Below are 23,371 nucleotides of genomic sequence, written 5' to 3' on the forward strand. Positions count from 1 at the left end.
AGCAGTACCTCGGACACATCAAGAAATGGGGCATATACTGCTTTGACAACAACCTCGACCAAAGGGCCAAGAACATTCCGGCCGTATTGGAATTCTTAACAAACCTCCATTATGATAAACGATTGGGCTACAGTGCCATCAATAATGCCAGAAGTGCACTCTCCAATTACCTATCACAAGGAACGGAGCGGCACACGGTGGGAACGCACCCCCTGGTAACAAAACTTATGAGGGGCATATTCAATGCAAATCCCCCTAAAACCAGGTACTCCAAAATCTGGGATGTGGGTGTCGTTTTGAACATGCTGAGGAGCTGGTCACCCATAACAGCATTATCACTGCAGAAACTGACCATGGAGATGGTTATGCTCATGGCGTTAGTTACTGCACGAGTCCAGTCATTAAGCAAACTGAGCCTGGACTCCTTGATCATCTCACCAGAGAAACTGGTGTTTGTCATACATGAGTTAATAAAACAAACAGACCAGGTTCATCGGGTCAAGTGATTGAATTTATGGCATATCCATATGACGAACGTCTGTGTATAGCAAGACATATCCAATTATACATGGAATATACTAAGAGCATTCGAGGTCAGGAAATGGCTTTGTTAATTTCTTACAAGAAACCGCACAAAAGGGTCACGACCCAAACTATCTCAAGGTGGCTCAAATGTGTCCTAAAGATGGCAGGAATAGACACTAATGTTTTTAAATCTCATTCCACCAGGGCTGCAGCAACATCCGCAGCAAAAATGCTGGAGGTACCCACGGACCAAATCCTCAGAATAGCAGGATGGTCATCCGAAAGGACTTTCCAAAGGTTTTATAATAAACCAGTTTTGGAGCCATCATCATTTTCGGAAAGCATTTTACGTTCAATATTATAATTTGCCCGAAGGGTTACAGGGCTATGATTTCAATTAATACATTTATTTTTCTCGTTATATCACACAAGTCTTTGTATAAGTGTGTCTAAAATTGCTAATGATACTCTCTCCCAATACCCAAGGCAGTTGTGAAGCATGGACTCGTTCCACGGCATGAGGTCACAGAGCTTTGAAATCTTCACGTAGTCACTCACGTGACTCCGAAGTAAAATAGTAAGATTAAACGAGAACTTACCAGTTTGAAGTTTGATCTGAATTTTATGAGGAGGAACGTTGAGGGAATACGTGCCCTCCGCTCCCACCCTCCTATGATCATATCAAAACTGGTATCTCTTTGATAATCTTACTATGTTAGGTCATTATAGTTTCTGTGACCTCACACCGCTGCTTTAAAGAATGACACGCATGCGTTGGAAGCGGGTTCTTCACGTATTCCCTCAACGTTCCTCCTCATAAAATACAGATCAAACTTCAAACTGGTAAGTTCTCGTTTAATCTTACTATTTTGGATCCCATTTCAAATTCCTAACTGGCAAATATTATCAAACACCAACATCATGCCAGTCACGGTCTCATATTACTTCTACTATCGGGAAGAAGATATGGGAATCTGAAAGAAATCCCCACCAGATTCAAGAATAGCTTCCAACAACCATCAGGCTCTTAAAGACTACACAACACTAACCTCAATTACCAACTTTGATCAACTATCTTTGGTTACACTAAGGACTTTTGGTTTTTAGACTATTTTAGCCATTCTTAATTTATTCACCTTTTATTTTTGCTACATGTTATCCGTGTGTATTGTGTTTACAGGCCTGCCAGTACAGGCCTTTCTTGACGTCCTCTGAGTGACGGCTATATGTATGTATTTATGTATGTACTTAAGCTATGAACCAGTGTTGTATAACGTTAGTACCTCCACAAATGTAAAGCACTTTCGCCAACGAGAGTCGTTTTTTCAATGTGCTATATAAATAAAAGTGCCTTGACTTGACTTGATATAACAATTGAACATTTTATTTTAGTTTAAAGACACAGCAATAAGTCCATGCCGACTATCAATCACCCATTCACACTAGTTCGATGTTATCCCATATTCTCATCCACTCCCTACACATTAAGGCCAATTTACAGAGGCCAATTAACCCGCAAACATGCATGTCTTTTGGATGTGGGAGCATCCGGAGAAAACCCACGTGGTCACAGGGCAGAATGTGCAAACACCATTCTTGGCTCTTGAGCTGGATAGACTATTTTCTCCTTTTTTTATTCCCATATACTGTACATTTATGTATAAGGGCTTAGCTGGTGAGGCATATATTGCTCATTTTTAACAGTCCTTGAAAGGTAGCAGTTTGCTGCATCATGGAAATCCTTCTGTCGAAGGCACTCTCATACTGACCTTGGGTAGAGAGTAATGGAATTTAGTTATAGTAATGACAAAGGAGCAATGATATATTTTCCAGACTGGACGGTGTGCAATTTTAAAGGGAATATCCATTATACTAACAACCCAGAACCAGGGCTTTGGCTGCGATAGAGCTATGTTTTCTTTATCACTTGTTTTATGTTTGCTTAGTTAGTTTAATAGAAATAACATTCCTTCTATTTAAATCATATTGTGAAGTTTTAATTTAAAAGTAAGCCATTTAAAGTGCCTTTGTTTAATTTGATGGTCATTTTCATAAATATTCAAAAATAAAGATATCTCTCGGGCACTTTACGTAGCAAGGGAACATAAACATGTCCAAATGAGTGAAGAATATGCTTCAGACTAAAACTCAATCATTAGATCAGACTCACAAATTAACGAGGAATACTGTAGTTACTGGAATTGTTTATCCACTTTGTCGATATTGATTAAATTCTCGCTTTGATATTCCAGAATGAATATATAATGTTTAAAGATCAGCCTTCATTAGCTGGAGCATAAAACAAGATCTTCGATCGAAGTGAACAATTAAAAATAACTAAACAAACTCAGACACATGTCTAGTGAAAATAAAAGCTGGGTCATGCTCAATAGGAGGAGGAGGCACGAGGGGCTGAATGGTCTTCACCTTCTTACATTGCCTGGGGATTAAACAAGAAGTAAAAGAAGGTGAAAGGTAAAAGAATTTCCTATCAAACCAGAATGGAAAATTCAAAAGCAATGCAGGATCAACTCTGTTTGCATTTGCATCTTCATTTTTATTTCATCTCTAAACCACTCCAATAGAAACATAGAAACATAGAAATTAGGTGCAGGAGTAGGCCATTCGGCCCTTCGAGCCTGCACCGCCATTCAATATGATCATGGCTGATCATCCAACTCAGTATCCCGTACCTGCCTTCTCTCCATACCCTCTGATCCGCTTAGCCACAAGGGCCACATCTAACTCCCTCTTAAATATAGCTAATGAACTGGCCTCGACTACCCTCTGTGGCAGGGAGTTCCAGAGATTCACCACTCTCTGTGTGAAAAAAGTTCTTCTCATCTCGGTTTTAAAGGATTTCCCCCTTACCTTAAACTGTGACCCCTTGTCCTGGTCTTCCCCAACATCGGGAGCAATCTTCCTGCATCTAGCCTGTCCAACCCCTTAAGAATTTTGTACGTTTCTATAAGATCCCCTCTCAATCTCCTAAATTCTAGAGAGTATAAACCAAGTCTATCCAGTCTTTCTTCATAAGACAGTCCTGACATCCCAGGAATCAGTCTGGTGAACCTTCTCTGCACTCCCTCTATGGCAATAATGTCCTTCCTCAGATTTGGAGACCAAAACTGTACGCAATACTCCAGGTGTGGTCTCACCAAGACCCTGTACAACTGCAGTAGAACCTCCCTGCTCCTATACTCAAATCCTTTTGCTATGAAAGCTAACATACCATTCGCTTTCTTCACTGCCTGCTGCACCTGCATGCCCACTTTCAATGACTGGTGTACCATGACACCCAGGTCTCGCTGCATCTCCCCTTTTCCTAGCCGGCCACCATTTAGATAATAGTCTGCTTTCCTGTTTTTGCCACCAAAATGGATAACCTCACATTTATCCACATTATACTGCATCTGCCAAACATTTGCCCACACACCCAGCCTATCCAAGTCACCTTGCAGTCTCCTAGCATCCTCCTCACAGCTAACACTGCCCCCCAGCTTAGTGTCATCCGCAAACTTGGAGATATTGCCTTCAATTCCCTCATCCAGATCATTAATATATATTGTAAATAGCTGGGGTCCCAGCACTGAGCCTTGCGGTACCCCACTAGTCACAGCCTGCCATTGTGAAAAGGACCCGTTTACTCCTACTCTTTGCTTCCTGTTTGCCAACCAGTTCTCTATCCACATCACTACTGAACCCCCAATGCCGTGTGCTTTAAGTTTGTAAACTAATCTCTTATGTGGGACCTTGTCGAAAGCCTTCTGGAAGTCCAGATACACCACATCCACTGGTTCTCCCCTATCCACGCTACTAGTTACATCCTCGAAAAATTCTATAAGATTCGTCAGACATGATTTACCTTTTGTAAATCCATGCTGACTTTGTCCAATGATTTCACCACTTTCCAAATGTGCTGCTATCCCATCTTTAATAACTGACTCTAGCAGTTTCCCCACTACCGATGTTAGACTAACTGGTCTGTAATTCCCCGTTTTCTCTCTCCCTCCCTTCTTAAAAAGTGGGGTTACGTTTGCTACCCGCCAATCCTCAGGAACTACTCCAGAATCTAAAGAGTTTTGAAAGATTATTACTAATGCATCCACTATTTCTGGAGCTACTTCCTTAAGTACTCTGGGATGCAGCCTATCTGGCCCTGGGGATTTATCAGCCTTTAATCCATTTAATTTACCCAACGCCACTTCCCGGCTAACCTGGATTTCACTCAATTCCTCCAACTCCTTTGACCCGCGGTCCCCTGCTATTTCCGGCAGATTATTTATGTCTTCCTTAGTGAAGACGGAACCAAAGTAGTTATTCAATTGGTCCGCCATATCCTTGTTCCCCATGATCAACTCACCTGTTTCTGACTGCAAGGGACCTACATTTGTTTTAACTAATCTCTTTCTTTTCACATATCTATAAAAACTTTTGCAGTCAGTTTTTATGTTCCCTGCCAGTTTTCTTTCATAATCTATTTTTCCTTTCCTAATTAAGCGCTTTGTCCTCCTCTGCTGGTCTCTGAATTTCTCCCAGTCCTCCGGTATGCTGCTTTTTCTGGCTAATTTGTACGCATCATCCTTCGCTTTGATACTATCCCTGATTTCCCTTGTTATCCACGGATGCACTACCTTCCCTGATTTATTCTTTAGCCAAACTGGGATGAACAATTTTTGTAGTTCATCCATGCAGTCTTTAAATGTCTTCCATTGCATATCCACCGTCAACCCTTTTAGAATTAATTGCCAGTCAATCTTGGCCAATTCACGTCTCATACCCTCAAAGTTACCTTTCTTTAAGTTCAGAACCATTGTTTCTGAATTAACAATGTCACTCTCCATCCTAATGAAGAACTCAACCATATTATGGTCACTCTTGCCCAAGGGGGCACGTACAACAAGACTGCTAACTAACCCTTCCTCATTACTCAATACCCAGTCTAAAATAGCCTGCTCTCTCGTTGGTTCCTCTACATGTTGATTTAGATAACTATCCCGCATACATTCCAAAAAATCCTCTTCCTCAGCACCCCTGCCAATTTGATTCACCCAATCTATATGTAGATTGAAGTCACCCATTATAACGGTTTTGCCTTTGTCGCACGCATTTCTAATTTCCTGTTTGATACCATCTCCAACTTCACTACTACTGTTAGGTGGCCTGTACACAACACCCACCAGCGTTTTCTGCCCCTTAGTGTTTCGCAGCTCTACCCATACCGATTCCACATCCTGCAAACTAATGTCCTTCCTTTCCATTGCGTTAATCTCCTCTCTAATCAACAACACTACCCCACCTCCTTTTCCTTCCATCTATCCCTCCTGAATATTGAATATCCCTGGATGTTCAGCTCCCAGCCTTGGTCACCCTGGAGCCATGTCTCCGTGATCCCAACTATATCATAGTCACTAATAGCTATCTGCACATTCAACTCATCCACCTTATTACGAATGCTCCTTGCATTGAGACACAAAGCCTTCAGGCTTGTTTTTACAACACTCTTAAGCGGCCTTTTCACGGGGCGACTTGACGCAAGAGTTAACCAGAGTTTAACATCGTGGGAACCTCGTGCGATAACAGTACAGCATTCGTGGACCACCGTGGACCACCGTAGCGCTAACGGCAGGTAATCGTGTAACTTGGTGACTCGGGAGAAAATTCAAGAAAGTTTGAATTTCTCCAAGAGTGACTTGTACACTTGTGGTTGAGCATTGCAACATTATATGGACGTAGTGGCCAGTGCGATATCCGTAATAACTCTTGCGGGTACCGTGGGAACTCCTGCGAACGGTGAACCCGGAAGCTGGACAGAGGGGACAGAAGGTAAGTAAAAATTGTCTTCTGTGGGATTGAATTTAAAAAATAAATAAAAATAAAGATTTGCATCCGCATATGGACATCAACTTATTCATGTTAATGAGATTCAAGAAAATAACTATAATCTTTAAAACGGACTTTAAAAGGGACTTTACTGAAAGGTTACGCATTTTTATGGTCCGTGAGAATTTTTTCACATGTACTTCTTTGAGAGATACAGCTCGGAGTCCTCGCCGACTAGCGATCGATGCCTTTCCGAAGCAGAGTCCGGAACGCTACCAATCAATGTTGTACAGAGACCCGTGTAAGGAGTGAACTGCACATGCTGGTTTAAACCGAAGACAGACACAAAAAGCTGGAGTAACTCAGCGAGTCAAGCAGCATCTCTGGAGAAAAATAGCTGATGTTTCGGGACGAGACACATCTTCAGACTCAATTCCGATTAGGCTGTCTGAAGAAGGGTTCCGATTCGAATCGCCACCTATTCTTTTTCTCCAGAGATGCTGCCTGACCCGCTGACTTACTCCAGCTTTTTATGTTTTTCTTCCCAGATCTGACTTACCTGCTGAGTTACACCAACATTTTGTGTCCTTCTGTGCGTATTAACCAGCATTAACCAGCGTCTGCAGTTCCTTTAGACATTACCTAACTTCAGATTTTAGAGATATAGCGCGTGGGAACTCCTGCGAACGGTAAACCCGGAAGCTGGACAGAGGGGACAGAAGGTGAGTAAAAAAGGTGGTCTCAATATCGACAAGGGAACATGTGTCCTTCGAGGACGTCCCACCTAATTGTCATTGTTGGATAATCTTTTTAACAGGAACACTTGCAGAGATGGCTCCCAGAAAATCTCAAATAAAGGGGGTAAAGCGTGTCAGAGATGTTTTTGCCATGTTGCTCTATTCAGTTTCTATATTGTTTCAGTTTCTATATCTATATTGTTGCTCTATTCAGTTTCCCAGGCGGTCGGGACGGGACTGGAGTTGGGAGGGAAAGGTGGGGGAGTCGAGGGAGAGGAGGGGGAGACAGATGGGGGTGTCTTCATTTACTGGCGGCGGGTGTCTGTCACTGAAACAGGCAGGTGAGATTTCACATCCACCTTGTGTGTGCCTCTCTCTCTCTCTCCCTCCCTCTTACACAGGCTGAGAGACTCTGCCTCTGTGAGTGTACGTCTCTTTCTCCCCCTCTCCCACACACAGTAAGACCGAGGTACTGTGCTCAGTCCATCTGCGTCTCCCACATACACAGTAAAACATGTCTCCAAATGAGTCAATTCAACCAAGGGAGGATATTTATAGTGTGTGAAAAAAAAAGTTACATAATTTGTGTCACGTGTAGTTCACGATGTTCATTCAAGATTTAACGCGAAAGCTCGGGAGACGGACAAGTCACTCGCACAAATAACAGAAATGCCGAGTACCGTGGGAACTCTTTATCTACCCCCCGTTATATCGTGCGAGACTCGTGCTGGACCACGACCACTTCACTCTGGTGACATCTTGCGTCAACTCGCCCCGTGAAAAAGCCCCATTACCCCTTATACAATTTTGTTGAAAAGTGGCCCTTTTTGATTTTTGCCCTGGATTTTCCGGCCTGCCACTTTTACTTTTCACCTTGCTACCTATTGCTTCTACCCTCATTTTACACCCCTCTGTCTCTACGCTCACACATTTAAGAAACCCTTTCCCTTTAACTCCATCCTCCACTAGCCCATTCGACACCCCACCCCCCTTATTCAGTTTAAAACCACCCGTGTAGCAGTGGCAAACCTGCCTGCCTGAATGCTGGTCCCACACCCGTTAAGATGCAATCCGTCCCTTTGGTACAGTTCCCCCTTACCCCAAAACAGATCCCAGTGATCTAAGAATCTAAATCCCTGCCCCGTGCACCAGTTCCTCAGCCACACGTTCAGGTCCCGTATCTCCCTGTTCCTGCTCTCGCCAGCACGAGGAACTGGAAGCAAACCGGAGATAACAACCCTGGAGGTCCTGCTTTTCAGCATTTTTCCGAGCTCTCTTAAGTCACGCTGCAGAATATTCATCCCCTTCTTTCCGACATCGTTTGTGCCGACATGCACTACCACTTCCGGATGTTCACCTTCGCCCTTGAGGATTTTCTGCACTCTGTCCGTGACATCCTGGATCCTGGCACCAGGAAGGCAGCACACCATCCTCGCATCCCGTCTGTTGCCGCAGAAACCCCTGTCCGTACCTCTCACAATGGAGTCTCCCACTACAATGGCGTTGCCTGCCTTAGGCCTTTTTGGTTTTGGCTCAACAGCCCTATTCGCATCACAAGCCAGTCCACCGCCCAGTGTAAACACCTCTTCTGTCCCGACAGCTTCTAAGTGGGTGAACCTGTTCACAAGAGGTACAACACCCGGGGACGTTGGCATTCCATGCTTCCCTCCTGTTCTCACTGTCTCCCACCTTCTCTCTTCCAGTACCTTAGGTGTAACAATCGTACTGTAGGACTTTATATATTTCTTGTTATTGTTTAATGTTATATTTCTCCTGTGAAGAATAAATAAATGATGACAAATCAGTATAAAACATTGATTTTAAAGTTCTTTTCAGTGAATAGAAAATACTTTTTCAATTAATTGGGTGGTTGGTGAGAAGTTATAAGATTGCTCATATGGGGAGAGAGGCTCGGATGTCTTCAAGACAAAAATGGAAATTCCTCCTTTCATCGTGATCATTCATTGTTAAGTACCTTGGGTCAAAGTCTTATTAATAAACCAGCTTTTTCCTCCACTGTGCAAATCAACAGTCACCTATCTAATGGAAGAAAAATGGTCACTCTGCCCACAGGTTTCATTGGAAATCATCACCATTATATCAGCACTAATAATAGCTGTAACAGGCCAGTCTTGTGTTATTGTGATCAGTTTACACCTTACACTTACTTTACATGTAAATCCGTTGAATAATGATGCGCTCAAATTTGTGCACAATGACTCACAATAGTATTTTACTTTTTAATCCACTATCATTTAAATATCCAGAATGCTTTTACAAAAGGGTGAGGTTGAGTTTAAAAATTATTGCACTGCTGAGAAACTATGTAAACATGTGATGCAGACTCAGGCAAAGAAGAATGAAATGATAGTGGGATTATGCTTAAACATGTGGAGTTGGGAATGTTGGGGATTCATCCAGTCCCAGCCATCATTTTACTTGGTACTTAATGAAAGTTCAGAAAAAATATTGACTACTGGTCATTCCATTTTTTTCAGATTTCTTGTCAACCTACAGCCGAGCACAGAGACAAGAGATAGATGTAAAGTGCAGGAGTAACTCAGTGGGACAGGGAGCATCTCTGGAGAGAAGGAATGTGTGATGTTTTGGACCAAGACCCTTCTTCAGACTAGGGGTCAGGGGAGAGGGAGTCCAGTGCTCTTGGACACCTTCTCCTACTTGTCCTTGGACCATGACCCCACACATGAGTACCAGGCCATAATCTTGCAGACTATTTCTGATTTCGTCACTTCCAGCTGTCTGCCCTCCAATGCCTCCAACCTTATTATTCCCCAGTTCCGCACGGCCCGGTTTTACCTCATCCCCAAAATCCATAAACAGAACTGTCCTGGCAGACCCATTGTTTCTGTCTGCTCCTGTCCCACTGAATTCATTTCCACATAGCTCAAATCCATCCTATCCCCCCTGGCCTAATCCCTCCTGACCTATGTCCAAGGCCCTTTTCCATGCCCCTACTCCCTCATCTTTACTACTCCCCCTCATACCTACAGAGGTAAGAGATGCACAGGAGAAAGTAATGTGATAAAGGAAAGGAAAACCCGACATTCTTCATTGCGGCATCTCTGCTCTAATCCATCTCTGTAGTTTCCAAGTAAATATAAATAGAATTAAATGACTATGATACTGAAGCTGAAAGTGTGAGTAAGTAGCAGTGGAAGGGGGAAACAGCTTTACTATGAGCGTGGGCTGAGGTCTTGAGGCTGCATTGGTTGCAGTAGGTGTCGTGCAGTATTCATACACCGAGGTCAGCTTCCTGCCACAACCCCATTCGAGTCACAGATCATCCTAGTGGGGCCTGGTGTGCCCCTTACTGTACAACAATGGAAAGTTGAATCATACAGACCTTTTCAATTCCTCCAGTTCATTCATAAACGGAAGGAAAAACGACATGTCCCAGTGGTCATGCACACTCATACCCTCATTGACTCTTCTCATAGAGTCCTAGAGTGATACAGCGTGGAAACAGGCCCTTCAGCCAAACTTGCCCATACCGGCCAACATGTCCCAGCTACACTAGTCCAAACTTCCCGCGTTTGATCCATATCCCTCCAAACCTGTCCTATCCATGTACCTGTCTAACTATTTCTTAAATGTTGGGATAGTCCCTGCCTCAACTATCTCCTCTGGCAGCTTGTTCCATACACTCACCACCCTTTGTGTGAAAACGTTACCCCTCCAGATTCCTACTAAATCTTTTCCCCTTCATCTTGAACATATTGTATGTCCTCTGGTCTGTGATTTCCCTACTCTGGGCAAGAGATTCTATGCACATGTTAGATTCAAAATGCAATACCTCACATTTCTCTCTTTTAAATTCCATCAACCATTCATCAACCCACCTGGCCAATCGATCAAGATCCTGCTGCAATTTTTCACAACCATCTTCACTATCTCCAAAACCACCCACTTTTGTATCTTCTGCAAACTTGCTAAACTTGCCGTGTATGTTCTTATCCAAATCTTTGATAAAAAGGCCCAGCACCGAGCCCTGAGGCCCACTACTAGTCACTACTCTTCTGCCGACATTTAAATAGTACGTGAAGGGGAAGAGGGTCAAATGAGCATAGGTTAAATCCAGAAGAGGGCAAGGCCAGAATATTTAATGAACATTTAATCATGTTTGCTTATATCATCTCGGGCCACCATGACAGCTCCTAGAGCAATCCATCAATACCATTCCCATGATTGAATGGTGGAGTAGACTTGATGGACTGAATGGCCTAATTCTGCTTCTATAACTTATAACATGATTTCCCCCACTTATTAGTTTAGTTTAGAGATGCAGCGTGGAAACAGGCGCTTCGACTCACTGATTCCGCGCCGAGCAGGGATCTCCGTAAACTTGCACTACCCTACACACACCAGGGACAATTTTACAATTTTCACCAAAGCTACAAACCTGTACATCTGTGCAGTGTGGGAGGAAACCAGGGCACCTGGGGAAAACCCACACGGCCACAGAGAGAACGTACTGTACAATTTCTGTACTGACAGCACCCATAGTCAGGGTTGAACCCAGGTCTCTGGCACTGAAAGGCGGCAACTCTACTGCTGCGCCACCGTGCTACCCCTGTAACATTATCTATCCGTTTGCCATTAACAGCATGCTGATTCTAATGCCACCCTAAAGCCTGGGGTCATTTATAGCAGCCAATTAACCTACAAAACAGCAGCAAACTGTGATGTGAGAGTCCCAGGGGGAAACCTATGTAGTCATATGGAGAATGTACAACTCCATGCAGCCAGCTGAGGTGATTCCAATGTTTCTTGTTTTCGTTTCAGATTTCTAGCATCTGTAGTTTTAGTTTTAATTTTCGCCCATTTTGATAAACTCACTGGAACTGATAGAAATGTTGGAATAAATTGCAGGACCTCTGGAACGTGTATTACTCAAAAGACTATCAGTTAATATTAGCACAGATTTCATATTTTATATTTTTCACAATATTAAAGGAGACTGTTTGGCCAGTCCTGTCGATGGCAGAATTTGGAACGATCCCATCAATTTAATTCCCTGCAATAATTTATCTGTAAACTATTTGCTTTAGCACCTGCCCATCAACTCCATTCCTGATTCTTCCATCATCCATTGTAGACAGCACCAGAGATCAGGAATGAACTTGGGTCACACGAGGTGAAAGGCAGCAGGACGAGGACCCTTGATTGTTAGAGAGACCTAGAGGAGATTCTATGGCTGCAAAAGAGATACCAGGATGGTATGATGCCTTCCAGGTGCCAGGGTCAAGGATGTCTCTCAGTGGTGGCAGAAAATCCTCATGGAGGCGGGTGAGCAGCCAGAGGTTGTTGTTACCTATTGGCAGGGGCGGAAAACCCGGGGGGGGGGGGGGGCAGAGGGGATACGTCCCCCCCATGTTTTGAGAGGTGGGCGACATCCCCGCCAGGTTAACCTGCCTGGGCTTGCGGGAAATATGGCCAGCGCGGAGAAGCAGCGCTGGTATCCCGTCAGGCCAAGCAGGGCTGTAGTTAATCCGGTGAGACAGGCAGTTGAGCTGTATTTAGCGCTGGATTGAGCCTCCGAAGCCCCACGCGCGTGTGTGAGTGAGCGCATGCGCGCGCGGCCGCCAAAAAATTGTGTCCCCCGTCCCCTCCATGTTTTGATAGTGAGTTCCGTTCTTGCCTATTGGTACCAGTAACATCGGCAGAAAAAGGAACGAGGTCCAGTAGAATGAATGTGGGGAGCTAAACAGAAGATTAAAAGGCAGGACCTCAAATGTAACAATATGTGGATTTCTTCCTGTGCCACATGTTGGATACTAAGGGGAAGCCTGATGAGAGTAGGTAGAGGAGATTAGTGCAGATGAATTGGCTGAGTAATTGGTGCAGTTTGCAGAGGTTCAGATTTTTGGGCCATTGGGATCCCTTCTGGGGCAGAGGTGCCTGTACAAGAGGGATAGGTTGCACCTAAATTGGATGGGAAGCAATATCGTGGCAAATGGTTTCTGTGGCGGGCAAGGACCTTCCGCCATGCACACCTCCCTGGGACTCTCTGCGGCTTGCCGTGACCTTCTCGGACTCTCTCTGTACCACACGTCTCCTTTAAACTTTATCCTTCTGACCTCAAAGCTATGCTCCCTTGTCTTTTGGCATTACCACTATGGGATAAAGGTCCTGACTATCTATCCTATCTATGCCTCTCATCACTTTATAAACCCCGACCAGGTCTTCCTTTAGTGTCCAAAACTCCAGAGAAAACAATCCAAGTTTGTCCAACTTGACAATCCAACCAAGCAAAAGTCACCTACACTGGGTAACATGCTGGGAGATTTAGATCTCTATCCCTATATATGTGCTAATGCAAGTCCCAACCAAGTGACAGATTCAGAACTCCTGAAGTCAATACCCTCCTCTGTTGGGCTCCATGTGGACCTCTGTAACCAGCTTGAACTTGTTGAGATTCCAATGCAGCCATACTGTGGAAACTCCACCCAGGTTTGCAATTGGTTAAAACTGGGGTAGAGTTAGCTAGCCCATTAAATTTCAGTGGAATAGGTTAGTGGTGATCAAATGGACAGTAACATGGAGTGAATTAACAGGACTCATGGACTGCAAGCTGTCCTGTTCTACCAGTTACTGCTAGATACTCCAGTTAGTCACTGACAGATTCAGTATAAAAGCATATGGAGCACGGTGATGTGTTACGTGATCATACAATTGCTTTGCTTAATCTGCCATTGAATTAATAGGCAATAGACAATAGAAAATAGGTGCAGGAGCAGGCCATTCGGCCCTTCGAGCCAGCACCGCCATTCAATGTGATGATGGCTGATCATCCCCAATCAGTACCCCGTTACTGCCTTCCCCCCATATCTCCTGACTCTGCTATCTTTAAGAGCCCTATCTAGCTCTCTCTTGAAAGTATCCAGAAAACCAGCCTCCACCGCCCTCAGAGGCAGAGAAATCCACATGCTTACAACTCTCTGTGAGAAAAAGTGTTTCCTCATCTCCGTTCTAAATGTGGCCCCTGGTTCTGGACTCCCCCAACATCGGGAACATGTTTCCTGCCTCTAGCGTGTCAAAACCATTAATAATCTTATACGTTTCAATAAGATTCCCTCTCATCCTTCTGAACTCCAGAGTGTACAAGCCCAGCCGCTCCATTCTCTCAGCATATGACGGTCCCGCCATCCCGGGAATTAACCTTGTAAACCTACGTTCTACTCCCTCAATAGCAAGAATGTCCTTCAAATTAGGAGACCAAAACTGCACACAATACTCCAGGTGTGGTCTCACTAGGGCACTATACAACTGCAGAAGGACCTCTTTGCACCTATACTCAACTCCTCTTGTTATAAAGGCCAACATGCCATTCACTTTCTTCACTGCCTGCTGTAACTGCATGCTTACTTTCATTAACTGATCAAGGACCACCAGATCCTGTTGTACTTACTCTTTTCCCAAGTTGACACCATTTAGATAGGAATCTGCTTCCCTGTTTTTGCAGCATGTTTGGGGAAAAAATGGATAATGTTTCAGGTGGTAACCCTTCTTCAGACCAATGGTGACCAATAGTTTGAAGAAGGGCTCCGACCCAAAACGTCACCTATTCCTTGTCTCTATAGATGTTGCCTGACCTGCTGAGTTGCTCCAGCATTTGTGTCTATCTTCAGTATAAGCCAGCATCTGAAGTACACATGAGAGAATGTGCAAACTCCACACATACAGCACTGGAGGGTAAGATTGAACTCTGGTCCCCAGATCTGAGAGCAGCAGCACTACCAGCTGTGCCACTCTGCTGCCCACGAGATGGGGAAGGTGCTGTATTATATTTGAAGGTATTTGAAGGTGATATATTGTAGCTTCACCATTCACATGGTTCCCAGATCCTCTGGAGCCATCATTAGAGTTCCTCTAACCTCAGCCTATTTAGACATACAGATGACCGGACTTCTATAAGCCAGATATACAGATGAAGTACAATCAAGTGTAATTTCTGCTGGCACCACTCTCTGCTGGTAGTTTAGCTCAAACAGCACCATCTCCTGCACAAGTTGAATATTTACCAGCACATGTTGGTTATTGTGACAGCAGAGCTTAAATCAATGAGGATTTTTCCAAATCAAATGAATTAGCACAAGGATTCCTTCTGACTCGGTGAAAATCCTGCAGAAACTATAAACAGTCAACAGTCAAAACTCCCACCCATCCCACGGTTGTCCTGGAATGTGAAGGTAACTCATTGGTTTGAATTGAGACAATGGCCATGCGGCTTTGAACTTGATTCTCTGATGAAATGGGTTGTGGTTATGACAAGAATGTATACCAAGGATTTCAGGAGAAGAACTTAATTGGAGTTAGCTCTCTCTCCTCCTTGCTTATCAATCATACCTTTCTGTAGTTCAATACCAATATTTCCATAATTAATAAAAACCAAAACTCCCTCAATACAATCAATGACGAATAATGTTTCTTTCTAGTGTTTATATTCCTCCATGAGACAATTTATTGTGTTTCCACAAGATTTTCAGTGGGGTCTATTAATGTCAATGTTCATAAAGTAATATTTAATTTCCCTTTGAACACCAGCAAACAAATTAACACCATGTTCATTGCTCAGTAGTCTGATATGAGGGCAGGTTTTCAGCTAGAACACAGAACGAAAACTTCTCAGCAACTCCTTTATTGCTAAATATTTTCCAGAATCTCTATTTAACTGTTTCATCCAACCAAGATGCACCACATTTTATAATCAATAATGTACAAAATAATAATTGTTAAATGCAAACTATTTCTGTAAAGTAATAATCAGGAACATTGAAAATTGTAAATTGAACCAAATCCCATTCATTCCTCAGTCTTTATTTATCTATATGAACTGTTGTTCATCCAAAAACCTTAAATTCTTGTGTTCAAAATCCATGTCTTGGCGTTGTCCCTCTTTGTCTCTGCATTGTGATTTCCTCAATGTTCCTCAGACTTTTTCTTTATTACATTTCTCTTGCTTTTGCCCAACTATTTCTCTCTTCAACATTGTTCTCAATCTCCTTCTCAAGCCCACAAATATATATTTCTTTTCACTCGTGCAATATTTTCTGAAATCTAGCCTCATTGTTTCTTTTGTACAACAGTGAAGCCCACATGATGTTTTTTTACTCTCTTAAAGAAAGGTGTGAATGCAACCCGTTGCTCTGGTGAAAGTGCTGTATGTCTTTTTTTATAAGGCACAAAAGAAAGCAAAATCCCCACGGAAGGTTAATGCTTGCTCCTTTATGAAACCACCACCCCATCTGGACCAGGCTGGAGTTTTGATTCCTGGGCTCTCCCAACCCAAGTCACTGGTCAAGAAGAGGAGATCATACTCATTAACTTTTGTTTTAACTCCGTATGAGCAGAAAGTTAATGGCTGCCACTTGCAGTTATCCTGAGGCTTTATCTCATCTTTCTTACCTTATACTCATATAATGCCACAGAAAGAAGCGACTCAGTCTGTTAGGTCAATGCTTGCTCCCAAGAGAATAAACTCTTCTTCTGTGCACGCTGGTCACCAGGTCTTCTGTGCACGCTGGTCACCACAGGAGGTTGAATATATTATCGATAAGAATGTTAATATTTTAATTTGATAATTTTGTTTAAGTGTTAAGAGGGAACACGTGGTGTCCATGGGGACTTTGGAGGCTTTCCATGAATACTGGTCGCCGTTGAAGGTCGAGTGTTTTGTTGATAAACGGAACACTCGACCTTCAACTGCCATTCGTGGGTCCAGTTGATGTTGACGTTATTAATTTGACGATCATTTGTTTGTAAACTGTCAGCATAGGCAGTCTTTGATTGTGTTAATGCTCTATGTTTATGTTTATTTTTTGAATAAAAATAGTTTCATAATAATTAAAAAAAAAAAAAAAAAAAAAAAAAAAAAAGAGAATAAACTCATTACTCCCATTCTCCATCCTCTTATTTCTCTGTTCTCCTGCAACTTACTTCACCTCACATGTATTTCCTGGAAATAGAAGAAGGTCATTTCAGCCCATGGAACCCACAGCAGTTCATTGAGTAACCCCATGCCCGTAATTTACTCCCCCCACATTCCTGTCAACTCACCCCATATTTTACCATTCACCTACACTCTGGAGGTAGTTTATAGTGGTCAATTAAGCTACCAACCCACTCATCTTTGGCATATATGAGAAAACTGGAGCATTCGAAGGAAACCCACGTGGTTGCAGAAATTGGCCTTGCTTATGGGAGTAGGCTTACGCTGGGAAAGAAGTGGAAGGAGGTTACGAGGGTCATGAAATTAACGGAGAAAGAGCATATTGAGGTGGATATCATTGGGGATTACATTGGGGACATGGGAAGTGAACAGAGGCAACATCAAAGAGTAATTTGATGCAGATCCTGGGAGACTGCAGATTATGGGAAACTTTAAATGATAAGTGGGAGGTGAGATGCAAAGCAAAATCTTAAAGCTGATGGAGCCTGGAGTTATTTGTTGATAAAAGTCATACTATTACAGTGGAAGCATTCATAGGTCATAGGTCATATGTCATAAGTGATAGGAACACAATTAAGCCATTTAGCCCCTTAAGCCTACTTGATCGTTCAATCATGGCGGATCTATCTCTCCCTCCTGACCCCATTCTCCTGCCTTCTCCCTATACCCCCTGACACCCTTACTAAATAGGTTAAGCAAAAGGTGTAGCTATCTGCAATCATTTCTTTAAAGGAAGTGTCATCTCCCCACAACAGATAGGTACAACATTATTGTATTCATGGATTCAGAAGCTCATGGATGGCAAGTAATAGCATTTTAAGAACTCATGTTGCTTTAAAATGGTTAAATCTTGTCTCACCTCAGTCATTCCTTCTTTCCCTGCTCCGTCTGAAGCTTGGGAGTGCCACACCATCAGACTCAGGAGCTTATCCCCTTCTGTTATCAGGCTTCGGAATGGTCCTCCTTTAAGAATGTGACAGGAGTAAGCTAGATTACTGTCCGATTCACTTCTACCCCACAGTGTACATTGGACTTTATCCATAGAACTGTTGCACTATAATGCTGAGAATTATATTTTGCATCCTAACTTTCCCTCTGCTCTACGTATTGTACTTCAGTTTGAATTTAATCTATTGATGGATAATATTATCTTTGGACAGCATGCAAAACAAAAGCATCTCGGAATGGGTGCCAATAGTATACCTAGCTCGAAAACTAGACAATCAATTATGGTCACCAATATTTCGCTACAAGATGCTAGGGAAGAGACTGCATTCAAGAATTAAAACAATTTTTTAGAGGGAGTCACAGTGTCGCAGCGGTGGAATTGCTGCCTTACAGCACCAGAGACCCAGGTTTGACCATGGGTGTTCTGTACCGAGTTTGTACTTTCTCCCTGTGACCGCATGGGTTTTCTCCGGGCCCTCCAATTTCCTCCCACATTCCAAAGATGTACAGGTTTGTAACTTAATTAGCTTCTGTAAATTGTAAATTATCCCTTGTGTGTAGGATAGTGTTAGTGTAAGGGGTGATTGCTGATTGGCCTGGACTCAGTAGGCCAAAGGACCTGTTTCCCCACTGTATCTCTAAAGTGTCTGTCCAAATGTCCCTTAAATGTTCTACTATATCTGATTCTGCCACTTCCTCTGGCAGCATGTTCTATATATAAACTGCTCTCTGTGTAATATTCCGTTTTGTTTTCCCTAATGCTCCTTTTAGCTGGTAAAGTAATGGAATCATACAGCATGGAAACAGGCCGTTTGGCCCAACTTGCCCTTGCCGACCAACATGCCCCATCTACACTAGTCCCACTTGCCTGCGTTTGGCTCATATCCCACTAAACATGTCCTAACCGGTCCCGATATTTTAAAAATGTTGTGATAGCACCTGCCTCAAGCTACCTCCTCTTCATTTCTACCTCCTCTAGTTTCTTAACCCTTTCACCTTGCAGAACAGTACAGCTAGAACAATCTTGTTTGTTCTTTAACAAGAAGATAGACCCATAATGCTGGAGTACATTAGCGAGTCAGGCAGCATTGGAGAAAAGGAACAGGTGACGTTTCAGGCCCAGACCCTTCTTCAGACTCTTTAGCAAACTATTTGAGGAAATCATCTTGCATATATTCAAGTAATTAATTTAAAAGCTTGTTTCATTATGAAGCCACCAGATTGTTATACAATTACACCTGGTTCATTAAAATCCTTTAGAAAAGGGAAGTTGCCATCCTTACCTGATCTGGTCCATAGATCATCCCAGGAAACCAATATGTTTTAATTGCTTCTTCAAATTTGGGTGCAATTAGGGATGAACAATATTACTGGCATTGCCAGTGATGTCCTCATACTGTGAATTATGTTTTGTTACCCTAGTTTCCAAACCTAGACTCCTTGACTGGAGAACATTATGAATAAGCTTTAATAAATCTATCCTCAAATGCAATGATTATTGTCTTTCCTTCCTATTTCATAGTTTCCGAGTTCCCTGTCAAATACTCTTAAAGTAAAACAATCATTGTGGGAAATGTGGCAACCAGTTTGTGCCTTGGAAGCTACCACAGACTGAAGCTGACATAGCCAGCTAATCTGCTTTAATAATGTTGCACCACTTGTGGGAATAGTCAGAGCCATGCTTTATCATTTGATTGAGAAAATTGCATCTCTAACATAGCACTCCCTCAATACTGGGTTGGATTTTTGCCCTAGACAGCACGAGTCTGTGGACAGTGACTTACTCTCAGGGCTCTTGACTCAGAAGCAGTGGCGGACTGGGTCTAAAAATATTGGTTGCCAGGAGACAAAGGGGGCCCACTTCATCAGGGGCCCACTTGATATATGGGGCCCACTTCATCAGGGGCCCACTTGACATATGGGGCCCACTTCATCAGGGGCCCACTTGCCATCGGGCAAGCTGACACCCTGGCCAGCCCGCCACTGCTCAGAAGGACAAGTTCTCCTCTCTGAACCACGACTGCCACCGTTCATTGTGAGATGTTGAAAGTGCCAAATATGGATTGCACAGTCAACACAGTGCAAAATAATTGTGTGCCGTCTATGGGATGCTTTGGCTTAATGTGGCACTAAAGAAACATAGCTATTTTAATTAAACGTTAATGTAAAAAGGAACATTAGATCGTGTCAAGGATATAAAATAAGATTAAGTAATTGTAATGTTTTATCAACGAACTAATTGAAAAGTACATCATCATATTGATCAATTGTTCATCCTCAGAGGCAGAATCACTTTACAGTTATTGTTCTTCAATGCACATTGGTAGACGTTTGATAATTCAATGGATAAGTTTGATTTGAAGGTAGAATGGTGCGCACGGTTGCCCTGCCTCACTGTCAAAATCCAAAGAGACTGTAGAGCAAGGAAGGAAGTTAAAAGGCAGGATCTCAAAGGCTGCAATGTTGGGGTTACTCACAATACTACATGCAAAGTCAAAAAACCGAGGATAGGGCAAATAAACGCGTGACTAGAGAGATGGTGCAGGAGGGGGTGATGTGGTGGCGGTGGGGGGGGGGGGGGGGGGGGGAGCTTTAGGTTTCTGAAATGTCATATACTGAACTGAGGCAGATTGCAAGTACAGAGGAGGCTCCAAGAATATATGGACAATCTGCATAAACAGGTGAGGACATGACATCTTGAATGTAATATGGTCGTCCCCACTTTGAACTTAACAAACAAAGCAGAGCATTCATTAAAAGTGGCAGAGCAGACGTTCAAAGGGATCTTAGTGTACATGTACACAAGTCACTAAAGGCCGGCGATTTATGTGCAATTAGGAAGCAACTAGAACGTTCACTTTTATTGAGTACAAGAGTAGAGACCAAGGGCCAAGTCCATGAAGATATGTGATTTTCTGTCCGCCTATCTTTTTCTTTTTGGAGAAGTGCCATGATTAGAAAGCAGAGGTTAATAGCTCCTGTTTCGAGAAATATACTCTCCAGGTCAAAGCCAGCAAAAACTGAAATGTCTCTCCGCCTCAGAAAGTGATTGGGCTAACAATGTCAAAAGAAACCAGCAGAAAACATTAGCATTCATTTCCTTCCTTTCTTGACATATGCTTTTCAAGGCAAGACATTTATTGTTGTTTTTGTCTTATGTCATTTAATATACCAGGTATTATAGTATAGTTCTACAGACATAAAGTCATATTTTACCATATTACATTCAAGATGTATGAAAATACATCGAGACCACTACTGCTGTAGGAGAGAGAGGAGCACATTGACAATTGGCAATGATCATGGAGAGAGAAGAGTTTCTCTGCCCTATTTTTTAATAAAAGTCAGAGCAACCTCGCCATAGGTTTAAGGTGAAGGTGAAAAGATTTAATTGGAATCTGAGGGGTAACTTTTTCACACAATGGGTGATGGCTGTATAGAACAAGCCCTATGACTGTACCTCCATTTGACAACTTCCCTGAAGTAGAGAATGCCCCTAGAGTTTATGCAGTGACCAGGCTGGAAATTTCAGTCAGTGGGCATAAGTTCATATGTTAATAAGTCGTAGAAACAGATTTAGGCCATTCGGCTCATCGAGTCTACTCGGCCATTCAATAATGGCTGATCTTTCTTTCTTTCTCTCTCTCCCTATAATCTTTGACACCCTTATCAATCAAGTATCTGTTAATCTCCCCCTTAAAAATACCCAGTGACTTAGCCTCCACAGCTGTCTGTGGCAATGAATTTCACAGATTCACCGCCCTCTGACTAAAGAAATTCCTTCTCATCTACGTTTTTTGGGGCGTCATTTTATTCTGAGGCTATGCCCTCTGGTCCTAGACTCTCCCACTAGTGGAAACATCTTCTCCACATGCACTCTATCCAGGGCTTTCACTATTCTGTAAGTTTCAATGAGGTTCCCCCTCATCCTGTTAAACTGCTGCGAGTACAGGTCCAGTGCCGTCAAACACTCATCATATGTTAATCCAGTCATTCCCAGGATCATTCGCATAAACCTCGTTTAGACCCTCTCCAATGCCAGCACATCCTTCCTCAGATATTATGCCCAAAACTGCTAACGATACTCCAACTTTAATGATCACAACATTGGATCTGGCTTCTGAGCCAGAGTCACACAGAGTACAGAAATGGGCCCTGGGTCCACGGAGTCTGCCCTGACCATCACGTACACAATTACAATACTTCCGTACTAATCCCATTTTATCTTCTCCATTTTCCCATCCATTCACTCCAACTTGAGCTGCTCATCTAATACAGTAAAGGGTTCAGCCTACCAACCCTAAAGCCTTTGTGACCTGGTAGAAAAGTAGAGCACCAGGGGCAAACCCACGTTCATAGGGAGAATGTGCAAACTCAGCAAAGAACAGGATATCAGGAATGAGCACAGGTCCCTGGAGTTACTGAGCAACTCTGGAGAGAATGAATGGGTGACGTTCAGTCTGAACAAGGGTCTCGACCCGAAACATCACCCATTCCTTCTCTCCAGAGATGCTGCCTGTCCCGCTGAGTTACTCCACCATTTTGTGTCTATCTTCGCTATAAAAAACCTACTGGCGGAACTCTGCTTGTCAGACATTTCAGGTCAAGTCTGTGCATCAGGGACTTGAGTAAAGTGGAGATAGCGGGTACAAGGAGATGAGAGGGAGGGAGGGGTGAGACAGGAATTATCGAGCAATAGGTGGATCCAAGTGAGGAGGGGTTGTTGGGCAAATGGAGCCATGGAGGGGAGGGATATTTGGCGACAGGAACAGATTCTGGGAGATGATTAGTGGAGACAGCAAATGGCTGACGATTACGGAATCTCTCCTTTACACTTTCAGTCCAGAAGCCAAAGTGCTGACTCTCCCTTTGACTCCACAGATGCTGCCTAATTGGACCCACTGAGCTACTCCAGCAGTTTTTGTTTCTTTTTGCTATTGACTAGTTAACTTTGTAAACCCTGTGTGTATCACCTCATCGGCTGCCAGCAGATGGTGCTGTTGTGCCTTGTAATCCACGCTTTTTATTCTTGAGAAACTGCATTAGACTGTCCTTTGGTGGCAGACGTGAGCAATTACATACACCAAAACCTGAACTGGACATTGAGCAGCAGCTTTAATTTAAAGGTACACAAAAATGCTGGAGAAACTCAGCGGGTGCAGCAGCATCTATGGAGCGAAGGAAATAGGCAACGTTTCGGGCCGAAACCCTTCTTCAGACTGCCCCGGAGAGAGGAGGAGAACTTCTTCAAAGTAGGCATACCTTGAGGAGATTTCGCAGTGGAGTAGACAAAATGTTTAAGAAGGAACTGCTGATGCTGGAAAATCGAAAGTACACAAAAATGCTGGAGATTTAGGTGCAATTCCTT

This window comes from Amblyraja radiata, chromosome 13 (genome assembly GCF_010909765.2).
Source record: "Amblyraja radiata isolate CabotCenter1 chromosome 13, sAmbRad1.1.pri, whole genome shotgun sequence".
NCBI lineage: Eukaryota > Metazoa > Chordata > Chondrichthyes > Rajiformes > Rajidae > Amblyraja > Amblyraja radiata.